Source organism: Phocoena sinus, chromosome 13, assembly GCF_008692025.1.
Source record: "Phocoena sinus isolate mPhoSin1 chromosome 13, mPhoSin1.pri, whole genome shotgun sequence".
Taxonomy (NCBI): domain Eukaryota; kingdom Metazoa; phylum Chordata; class Mammalia; order Artiodactyla; family Phocoenidae; genus Phocoena; species Phocoena sinus.
Window position 1 is genome coordinate 2,906,034 of NC_045775.1, and position 10,361 is coordinate 2,916,394.

Here is a 10,361-nt window from a genome sequence, read left to right on the forward strand (position 1 = left end):
CAGAACCTGAAACTTTCAGCTATTCCAATATTTTCAGTCTTCAAACTTGCCGCCTAAACTCAAATGTGAGGATTTGTCATGGCACCTCTTCCTGGAATCATCCCCGCAGCCCCTGACTGGTCACCGCTCCACCTGTGGTGCTCAACACAGATGACATTTCCCCATGAAGTGTGCCCCAGGCCAGCAGGATGTGCTGTATGGTTTCCCTCTATCCCCGCCACATACAATATTCACTCTTGTTTTGATGCTCCTTACTCTGTTATAACTTTCTGCCTGTCTCCCCGCTACGCCCATTTTAGAATAAAGACTATACGCCTGGAAAATAGTAAGCACTCGATCGATATTTGTTGAGCGATAGAAGAAATGAACTCTTCCTCCTTGTCTGTCTAGTACCTCTTTTAAAACCTGGCACCAAATGGTCAATAAATATAATAGTGAATACATAAACAAAATAAGATTTGGAGATTTAAATTTCTGCTAGCAAAAGATTAGTCTTCTGCTTCTGAACCCCACAGTATTTTACATATGTACACATTGGTGTCTGTGTGTGCGTAATTATATGGAGCTTAATTCTGAGAGCAAATGGAATGTGCTCCATATTTTTAATATCCCTAGATATTTATCACCATGACAGGACCATAGCCTGATAAATGCGATGGATAAGTTTAGACAAAGGGCTAAATTTTATTTGGGTTCTTCAAATGTGTTCATAAGATATACACTAAGAAGAATAAATTAGCAAACATCTACTAACTCAGAAACCAACGTCTAATTTACTATCCAATTCCAGTGGGAAGACTCAGTTTAGACTGGGCAAATGACAGGGTGGGAGGAAAGGAAATTATAGTTTTGAGGAAGGCTTGATCATTCTAACTGAGATGCCTCTAACTGGAACCAATTGTTTTACTGAATGAGGACAAATTCAGGACCTCCTGTGCTTGTTTTTGGTGAGTTTTTTCTAATAGACTATAAAGTTTCACTGTTACAAAAAGAACAATTCTATATTTCTATATTTCTTTATGATATAATGTTGAACTTCGTCAAGTAATATTTCTGCATGATTAATATGATCATGTGTTTTTACTTCTTTAGATTCTTCTTATGGTGGATTACAATGACTGATTAAAAAGCTGAAGTGGCTTTGAGTTCTCAAGATAAACCGCAGCTGGTCATGGTAATCATTTTATATATTACTGAAATTGTTTGGTTAATATTGCTTTGAAGATTTGTTCATTTGGGATATTGGTTTTCCTTTCTTGTACTGTCTTTGGTTTTTGTGTGAGAGTGATACTGGTATGATTGAATATAAAATGTTTGAGGTTGTTTTTTCATCTCTTCTTACATTTTGGAATAGATTGTATAGAATTGGCATTATTTCTTCTTTAAATATCTGGTAGAATTTACCAGTGGAACCATCTGGGCCTAGAGATTGTGTGTGTGTGTGTGCACACATGCGCTTGCATTTAGAGGTGGGGGGAAGTGGTATATTTAACTACAATGAAATATATCTAGTAGTTAGAGGACTATCCAGATTACCTAATTATTCCTAGGTAACTTTTGGTAATCTGTCTTTTTTGAGGAATTGGTCCATTTCTTCTAAGTTGTCCAATTAACCTTCATAGAACTTTTCGTAGTCTTCTTTATTATACTTTTATGTATTGTACATTGTAGTGATTTTTGAAATATTTCTTATATTGGTAATGCTTTTACTATTTTTTTCTCTTTTCTTAGTTACTCTTGCTAGTTTTGTCAACCTCATTGGTCTTTTCAAGGAACCAGCTTTTGGTTTGATTGTCTTTATTGGTTTTTGCTTTGATATTTATTATTTTCTTTCTTCTATATTATTTACATTTATCTTGCTTATGTTTTTTTTTTTCTAATTCTCTGAGGTAGAAGAATAGATGATGGACTTGGGTCCTTTCTTCTCTTCCTATATGAGCATATTATGCTTTGAAATTTCCTTTAAGTACTGCTCAGCTCCATCTCATAAATTATCTGTTGTATTTTCATTTAAATACATGTATTCAGTTTAAAATATTTAAGAAAAATATTGTTTTTGGAGCTTTGTCTTTTACCCATTGATTTTGTAGAATTCTGTTGTTTGATTTTTAAATATTTGGAGATTTTTGAGGGGTTACATTTCTACAATATTGTTGATTTATATTTTAATTCCATAGTAATTAGCAAAACATACTCTGTAAGGCTTTAATTTTTTGAAATTTGTTTAGTTTGATTTATAATGATGAATATGGTCCTTCTCGATGAATGTTTCACTGAGTTTGAGAAGAGTTTGTACTCTGCTGCTGGTGAGTATAGGGTGTTCTAAAATGTCAATTAAATCCAGTTGGTTGATAGTGGCATTCAGTTCTTCTGTAGCCCTGCTGATTTTCTGTCTACCTGCTTCTTCATTTACTGAAGAAAAAAGAGTATTGAAGTCTCTAAATAAAACTGCATATACACACAACAAAGAATTGTATCACTGTGTCCATGCAGTTTGGGCCTCTATTATTCTTTGGCTCGGTGCATAAAACTTTGCATTATTATTTCTTCTTGGAGAATTGACTCTTTATCATTGTGCAATGTATTAATTTATCCATGATAATTTGAAATTTTTTGAGTCTACTTTGCCCGTTATTAATATAACCACTTTAGATTTCTTTTATTTTGTTTATGAATGATATATCTTTGTCTATCTGTTGACTTGCAGTCTTGCTTATCAATATATTTGAAGTGAGCTTCTTATAGATAGAAAGTAGTTGATCATATTTTAAAAATATACTTTTATATAACCTGCCTTTTAATTATTGTGGTGTATGACTTACTTATAATGTATGACTGATACATTTGATTTAGGTCTACCATTCAAATGGTTATTTTTATTTTTCTCCTTTTTTTTTTCATTTCTCTGTTTTCCCATCCTTCTTTACATTATTTTAACATTTAAAAATAATTTCATTTTAATTCATCTAATGTGATATTTTTCATTATTTCTCTTTGTATTGTTTTTTAGTGTTTTATCTTGTGATTATAATTTACATACTTTTCACAGTCTACTTAGAATCCATATTTTACCACCACTTTAAATACAGTGTAGAAACCTTGCCACCGTATAGATTCCTTTACCCTACATAACACATATGAAATATTTTTGTGTCATGTAAATTAATCTACATACACTGACAATCATATCAGACAATAATATTTTTATTTGCTTTCAAATACTAAACCTTTTGAAGAACTCAGTAGAAGAATAATACATTATATTTCCCCAGATAGTTACTATATTTGCTGTTTTTCCTTCCTTCCTGCTGTCATAACTTTCTAACTATATCACTTCCCTGACCAAGAATCACCTTTAGCAATACTTAAGAATGATCTACTCTCAATGATTTTTTTTTAGTGTTTCTTTATTAAGAATGTCTTTATGTCGTATTAATTCCTGGAGAATATATTTGCTAGATATAGAATTTTGGAATTATAGTTCTCTTCTTTCAGCACTTTAAATATACTGTTCCACTTCAGTTTTGCCTTCCAAGGTTTGTGATGAGAAATCTGCAACCACCAAAATTACTGTCCTTCTAGCAAATAATGAATCCATTTTCTTGCTTTTTTATTAACTTTAGTTTAAAGCAATTTGATTGGACTTCTTTTGATTTTACCTGCTTGAATTCAATGAACATCAAACATCTGTATGTTTTTGTCTTTCACCAAATTTGGGAGATTTTCTGTCATTACTTCTTCAACAAAATTGTTTTATACTGCCCTCTTTCCCCTCTCCTGGAACTCTGATGATGTTAATGTTATTTTTTTGCTCTTATCTTACAGGTTTCTGAGACTCTGTTTATTATTTCTGAAAGTATATTTCTAGTAGTTTTTCTTTCCTTTTACATATTCTATCAGTTTTGTCTAGTTTTATTTTATTTTATTTATTTTTTTGTGGTACACGGGCCTCTCACTGCTGTGGCCTCTCCCGTTGTGGAGCACAGGCTCCGGACTCACAGGCTCAGTGGCCATGGCTCACGGGCCTAGCCGCTCTGCGTCATGTAGGATCTTCCCAGACTGGGGCACGAACCCATATCCCTGCATCGGCAGGTGGACTCTCAACCACTGCGCCACAAGGGAAGCCCTATTATCATTTTTTATAGTTCCAAATTTTTCAATTGGTTCTTCCTGATATCTTCTTTAATAGTTTTTGACAATATTTTCTAAATTAATGTTGTTTTAACTGTGTTCCAGTAGCTCTTTTAGCACTCTTATAATAGGCAGTTTAAGGTCCTTGCTGTATCATTGCAACATCTGTGTCATCTAGTCATTGGGATCTGTCAATTGATTGTCTTTCTTTTATTTTTTTTTTAACCAGTTGAGGTATTTGTGGTTCTTTCTATGATGAGTACCTTTAGATTGCATCCTGTGCATTATGAGACTATGAGACTTGTGTAGTGCTGGTATTTTTAATTCAGTAGGCAACTGACTGGCTTAGTTTCAGGGTCCAAAGTTGTTCAGTTTTAAAAGCCTTTTTGGTGCCATTCAGATCTTTCCATGGGTGCATCTCCCAGGTTTCATGTGAGATCTAGAAGAATATCTACCCATAGCTCGTTCCTCAGGGTCTTTGGTCTGCTAATGAGGAACAGATTCCTGCATGTGTCATTTAGAGATGAGCCCCCATGATCATATACGATGTTATAGGGTCACTGCCCTATCTCCCTGGTTCCTTCTCATTTCCTGGGGCACCCCCTTTGATCCTTCAGCTATTGATTTAGACTTTACTTATCCTGCTCTACCACACTTCTTCCAACGGCACCCACTTTTGGTGCCAAACAGTGGAAACACAGAGACAGAAAAGAAGCAGCAAGTTTACCCCACTCCCTTGAACCACATCTCCTCCCATTGGGGTGAAGGGCTGTCCTTCTGAGTTTCACTTACTCACCTCCTCCCCACCCCCGGACAGCTGTCCCAGGCAAAGAGCCACTTTCCCACCCCTCACATCCATGCTCTCTTTCTCCATCAATTTCCACTTCTGGATTTCTAGGTGCCTTGACTCCCAGCTGGAAAATCCAAAAAGAGAAGCAAAACTTTAAACTCGCTGCCAGCTCAGTGTGGCATTCTTCTTCAAGTCACTTGCTACTGTTCACTTTATCAAGTCCTCAGATAGCTGTTTCAGGGATTTGTTCCCAGTTCACAGGTGCATTCAATGGAAAAGACCAAGTGAAATGTGCTTACTTCTTTTCCGGAACCAGAACTCTAAATGTCACTTCTGAGATATATTTTATACTTAGTGAATACTAAGTATGTTTATCCTGGGTCAAGCACAAGTCTAGAAAGGAAGAGCAACTGTGCTATTAGTCTGTAAAGATTTCCTGTAGCTATGAAGTCAAAAGCATTGACCAGAAAGTTTTTATTCAGATTGACATACTACAGGGCATAGTCCACCAGTTTTATTTTTCTGTCACCGGAAATAGGGAAATTAAATAAGTCTACTTATTTAGACGCTCACAAAGGTAGTAACTAATAGAAACATTCAAGTAATATCCTTAGTTTTTACTTAGTGTCAGTTTTTTCATTTTCACATTGTTATATTTATTCAGACTGTGATATTTTATTACCTCTTTATGTAAAGCCATACATGAGTAACATCTTGAGGATCTTGGCTCCATGTAAACATTTCCATTTCCTAGAGAATCTACTCTCTTCCTTCAGTCATAAAGTAGGAACAGCATAACTGTGCACATGATCATTTTTTTCTTGGTCTCCAGGAAATATGATGCCAAAGTTAATACTAACTTAAAATACATAATATGTCCTATGATTTTAGTATTTACATCCTCCATTTATAGGATGTAAGTTGGTCTGATTAAATTTCCATTTTTCTATATTGATAGATAAAAATTTTATATTCACATCTTTTACAAAATTTACAGAATTTACCTAGAAAATTATAGATAAAAAATAAAGCTGTCGATTTTGTGAAGAGGCGAAGGCTGAGCAGTTGCGGCTGCGTTGCGGACCTCGAGCAGCAGTCGGCTTCTCCGCGTAGATCTCAGGAGTAGGAGATTCAGAATCGAATCTCTTCTCCCTTCCCCCCCCCCAGTTACAAATCACTTTAAATATATAAATTAGTGGAACTTGCTTGAGTGAGATTTCTTTGATCTTCAGCTACATTTTTCAGCTTTGTGAGGCACCTTACCATCAAAGACAATGGCCAGCAATGTTACCAACAATGTTACCATCCTTGCTCCATGAACTCTCTTGTATTCATTGGGAATCTCAATACTCTTGTGGTCAAGAAATCTGATGTGGAGGTAATCTTCTCAAAATATGGCAAAATCGTGGGTTGCTCTGTTCATAAGGGTGTTGCCTTCGTTCAGTATGTTAATGAGAGAAATGCTTGGGCTGCTGTGGCAGGAGAGGATGGCAGAATGATTGATGGCCAGGTTTTAGATATTAATCTGGCCACAGAGCCAAAAGTGAACCGAGGAAACTCAGGTGTGAAACGATCTGCAGTGGAGATAATATGGATGAGTACCAGAACACCCTTCTCCGTCCCCTCTACTCAGCTCCTCTTTTGACTTGGATTATGACTTTCAACGGGATTATTATTACAGGATGTACTGTTACCCAGCATGTGTTCCTCCTCCTCCTCCTATTGCTCGGGCTGTAGTGCCCTCAAAAGGCCAGCGTGTATCAAGAAACACCTCACAAAGGGGAAAAAGTGGCTTCAATTCTAAGAGTGGACAGCGGGGATCTTCTTCTAAGTCTGGAAAGTTGAAAGGTGATGACCTTCAGACCATTAAGAAGTAATTGACCCAGATAAAACAAAAAGTGGATTCTCTACTGGAAAGCCTGGAAAAAATCGAGAAGGAACAGAGCAAACAAGGAGTAGAGATGAAGAATGATAAGTCAGAAGAGGAGCAGAGCAGCAGCTCCCTGAAGAAAGATGAGACTAATGTGAAGATGGAGTCTGAGGGGGTGCAGATCACTCTGCTGAGAAGGGGGACCTACTGGATGATGATGATAATGAAGATGGGGGGATGACCAGCTGGAGTTGATCAAGGCTGATGAAAAAGAGGCTGAGGAAGGAGAGGATGACAGAGACAGCGCCAATGGCGAGGATGACTCTTTTTTTTTTTTTTTTTTTTTTTTTTGCGGTATGTGAGCCTTTCACTGTTGTGGCCTCTCCCATTGCGGAGCACAGGCTCCAGACATGCAAGCTCAGTGGCCATGGCTCACGGGCCTAGCCGCTCTGTGACATGTGGGATCTTCCCAGAACGGGGCATGAACCCGTGTCCCCTGCATTGTCAGGTGGACTCTCAACCACTGCGCCACCAGGGAAGCCCGAGGATGACTCTTAGGCACATAGTGGGGTTTAGAAACCTTGTCCTATTATTTCTTTACCTAGGCACTTGTCTACGATCAAAATTTTCACCAGATCCTCTCCCCTAGTATCTTCAGCACATGCTCACTGTTGTCCCCATCCTTGTCCTTCCCATGTTCATTAATTCACATTGCCCTGTGCCTAGTCCCATTTTCACTTCCTTTGATGCTCCTAGTAGTTATGTTAAGTCTTACCCTGTAATTTTTGCTTTTAATTTTGATACTTCTTTATGACTTAACAATAAAAAGGTTGTATGTATGAGTTCAGTAGCTGCTTCCCTAACTACAAAGGCAGTCTCATTAGTTGAGTAGCACCTGAGAGCAGCTTTGAATTAGAGGTATGTGGGTTATACCCCACATGAGTGCTGTGTGGGGCTGTTCAACACAAATGTAACAATGTATTTTTGTGAATGAGAGTTGGCATGTCAAATGGATCCTCTAGAAAAATAATTAGTATAATAGTCTTAAGATTTGTTTTCTAAAGTTGATACTGTGGGTTATTTTTGTGAATAGCCTGATGTTTGGGACCTTTTTTCCTCAAAATAAACAAGTCCTTATTAAACCAGAAATTTGGAGAAAAAATAAACACCCTGGTTTTTTATTATTGTAGTTAAAACAAATAAATAAATAAATAAAGCTGTCAAGAAACTTACATCCTATTGTCCAATTTTTCCATGCATCCATACAATGAGGAAAAAGGAATCGATCAATTGCAGATATAACTTTACCTTCACCCAGGACACCCTTTCTCATGAAAGTTTCAATTCAACACTTTATCTATATTTTCATTCAGCCTCAAATTTCACTTGTGCCTATTTAACATCTAAATACATTATACTTTTTATCAGACTACTTATATATTTAAAAGCTGAAATGTAAAGTTCTTACAACTCAGACAGTTTTGAATTGCTTGTAAATTCCACTTGAGGATATATATATATATATATATATATATATATATATATATATATATATATATATACACAGTTTGGGAAAACCATAAAAAATCCAAAGTTTCCCCTAATTAGTTCCATAGAGAATCACTACAACAAACAAAAGCATAGAATTTTAATCTCTCAGATGCCATTTAACAGTATCCTAATAAAGTGTTATGTATTTTCAATACCGTTTTAAAGAGAACACAGATGAATTATTTGGTTGCAACCAAGAGACTGACACAAGGACAATGTTTAAATAAACATTGTATCAAAAAGAGGTGTGCTAATAGAAAGTGGTTACCCTACCTCTATACGATTATGTTTACTTTTCCTCTCTTTGGAAATTTACAAAATTTGTGTTTGACAGCTTTTTAAATTTTTCACTGAATAGAAATTTGAATTTCTAATTACAAAAATTGAACTGAAATGAACTCTCCCATGTGCTGTGTAATGTTGCATATTCACCTTTTATTTTAAAAAGCAAAGTCCAGGTTCAGTGGCCTGCAGTGGGAGTTTGATAATCAGTTCCTTACCCTTTAAATCAATTTTCAGGCCATGTCTCTGAATGCAGGCAAAAATAGTCAATCTGTGTGAATTCCAGCATCTATTTCTCCCCTACCCTAAATATCGAGGTCATTTGCTAGAAAATAGGAAGGGAATTGGGAATGTGGATGTGTGTAGTACGTGTGGTGGGGGAGGAGCTGGAGTTGGCTAAAATTGCATAGATGATTGTCCCGAAGCTATAAACTTCCTTTGTCAGTGGAGATGGCTACCTAAATTGATTACTGGTTTCCATGACAGCCAATTTAGATAATTTGAGCCTTCCACAGCATGGATTTTAAGGGTCGAATTATTTAAAAAATTACCCAGTTTTCTCTTCCACAGTTATCACCTCAGATATTAGTTGTTATAGTGTAGAGATTACTTCTTTATGAAAAAAATATTGAAAATGCATTCCCACAGAAGTATTAACATGTCAAATTTTAGGCACGTGTATTCCTGAAGAATTTTTTTTTTTTCTGTTCCACACCTGCATAGAATTGAATTTTAAAGTGATTGTCTTGTTGTTGATGCCTTTTACAAAGGTAGACAATGTTTCTTATTTGTAAAGAGAATCAAGCAAAGTCCACAGATATATTGAAATGGAAGATCTTTCTGATAATTTTGGCATTTCCTGATACACCCCAATGGCCACTTTATAAACTGTTATCCTCTTGCATGACATGAAACTAGCTTGCTTCTAACTTAACTCCTGTGAACTGTGATTCGCTTTTCTAAATAGCAATGTAATTCCACATTTAATAGAATGTTTGGTGGTCATGTGAGCCTGATAATGCTAAATATTATCACTATTTTTAGATTCTGTATTCAGAACATACAGGGCATATATTCTGTAAAATGATTCTTTAGGAGGCTATTTGAGGAAAATCTTGTGCCTTAAAGGTGTGTTTTCCCAGGACCTCTATACAATTTAACTCAATTTTGTTAAACAATGGCTCATAAGTTTCAGGGGATATCTGGAACTGTGGGAAGAGTAGGCTGACCATCAATGCTTATGTACATGTGACCTCATGACCTTCAGGGAGAAGCCCATCCACATGCACATATTTGTTCTGAGGAACCGGATGTTGGGCAAAAAGGACACATGGATTTGAACATAGTCCTTTGTGTGTCACTCTGACTGTCTCCAATTCCTGACCTCCAGGTTTATGCCTGAATACTAGAGCAAAAAACTGTCAACAAGAGGTTATAATGTGCACACTAACATACTAAAAGTCATATAGACGGAAAGCTAACAAAAGAGAAGAAAATTGTAAAAAGATCCAAAAAGAGGAAAAAGGAAACAAAGAATAGAAATTTAAAAAATAGGAATATAGCAGAATTTAAATCTAACTACAGCAACCATTACATGAATATAATGGGACTAAATACTTCAATTAAAAGTCAGAAATCATCAGTTTGGATAATAAAGCAAGACTTGACTTCATGCTGCTTACGAGAATTGTACTATATTATAATTATACTAATAGGTTAAATGAAATTGGATGGGAA

The 10,361-nt window shown here is 36.0% G+C and overlaps 1 pseudogene; it reads left to right on the forward strand.

The window, feature by feature from the left end:
* The first annotated feature begins 5,991 nt into the window (after positions 1-5,991).
* On the forward strand, positions 5,992-7,112 carry LOC116764368 (annotated as a pseudogene).
* Positions 7,113-10,361: the final 3,249 nt, after the last annotated feature.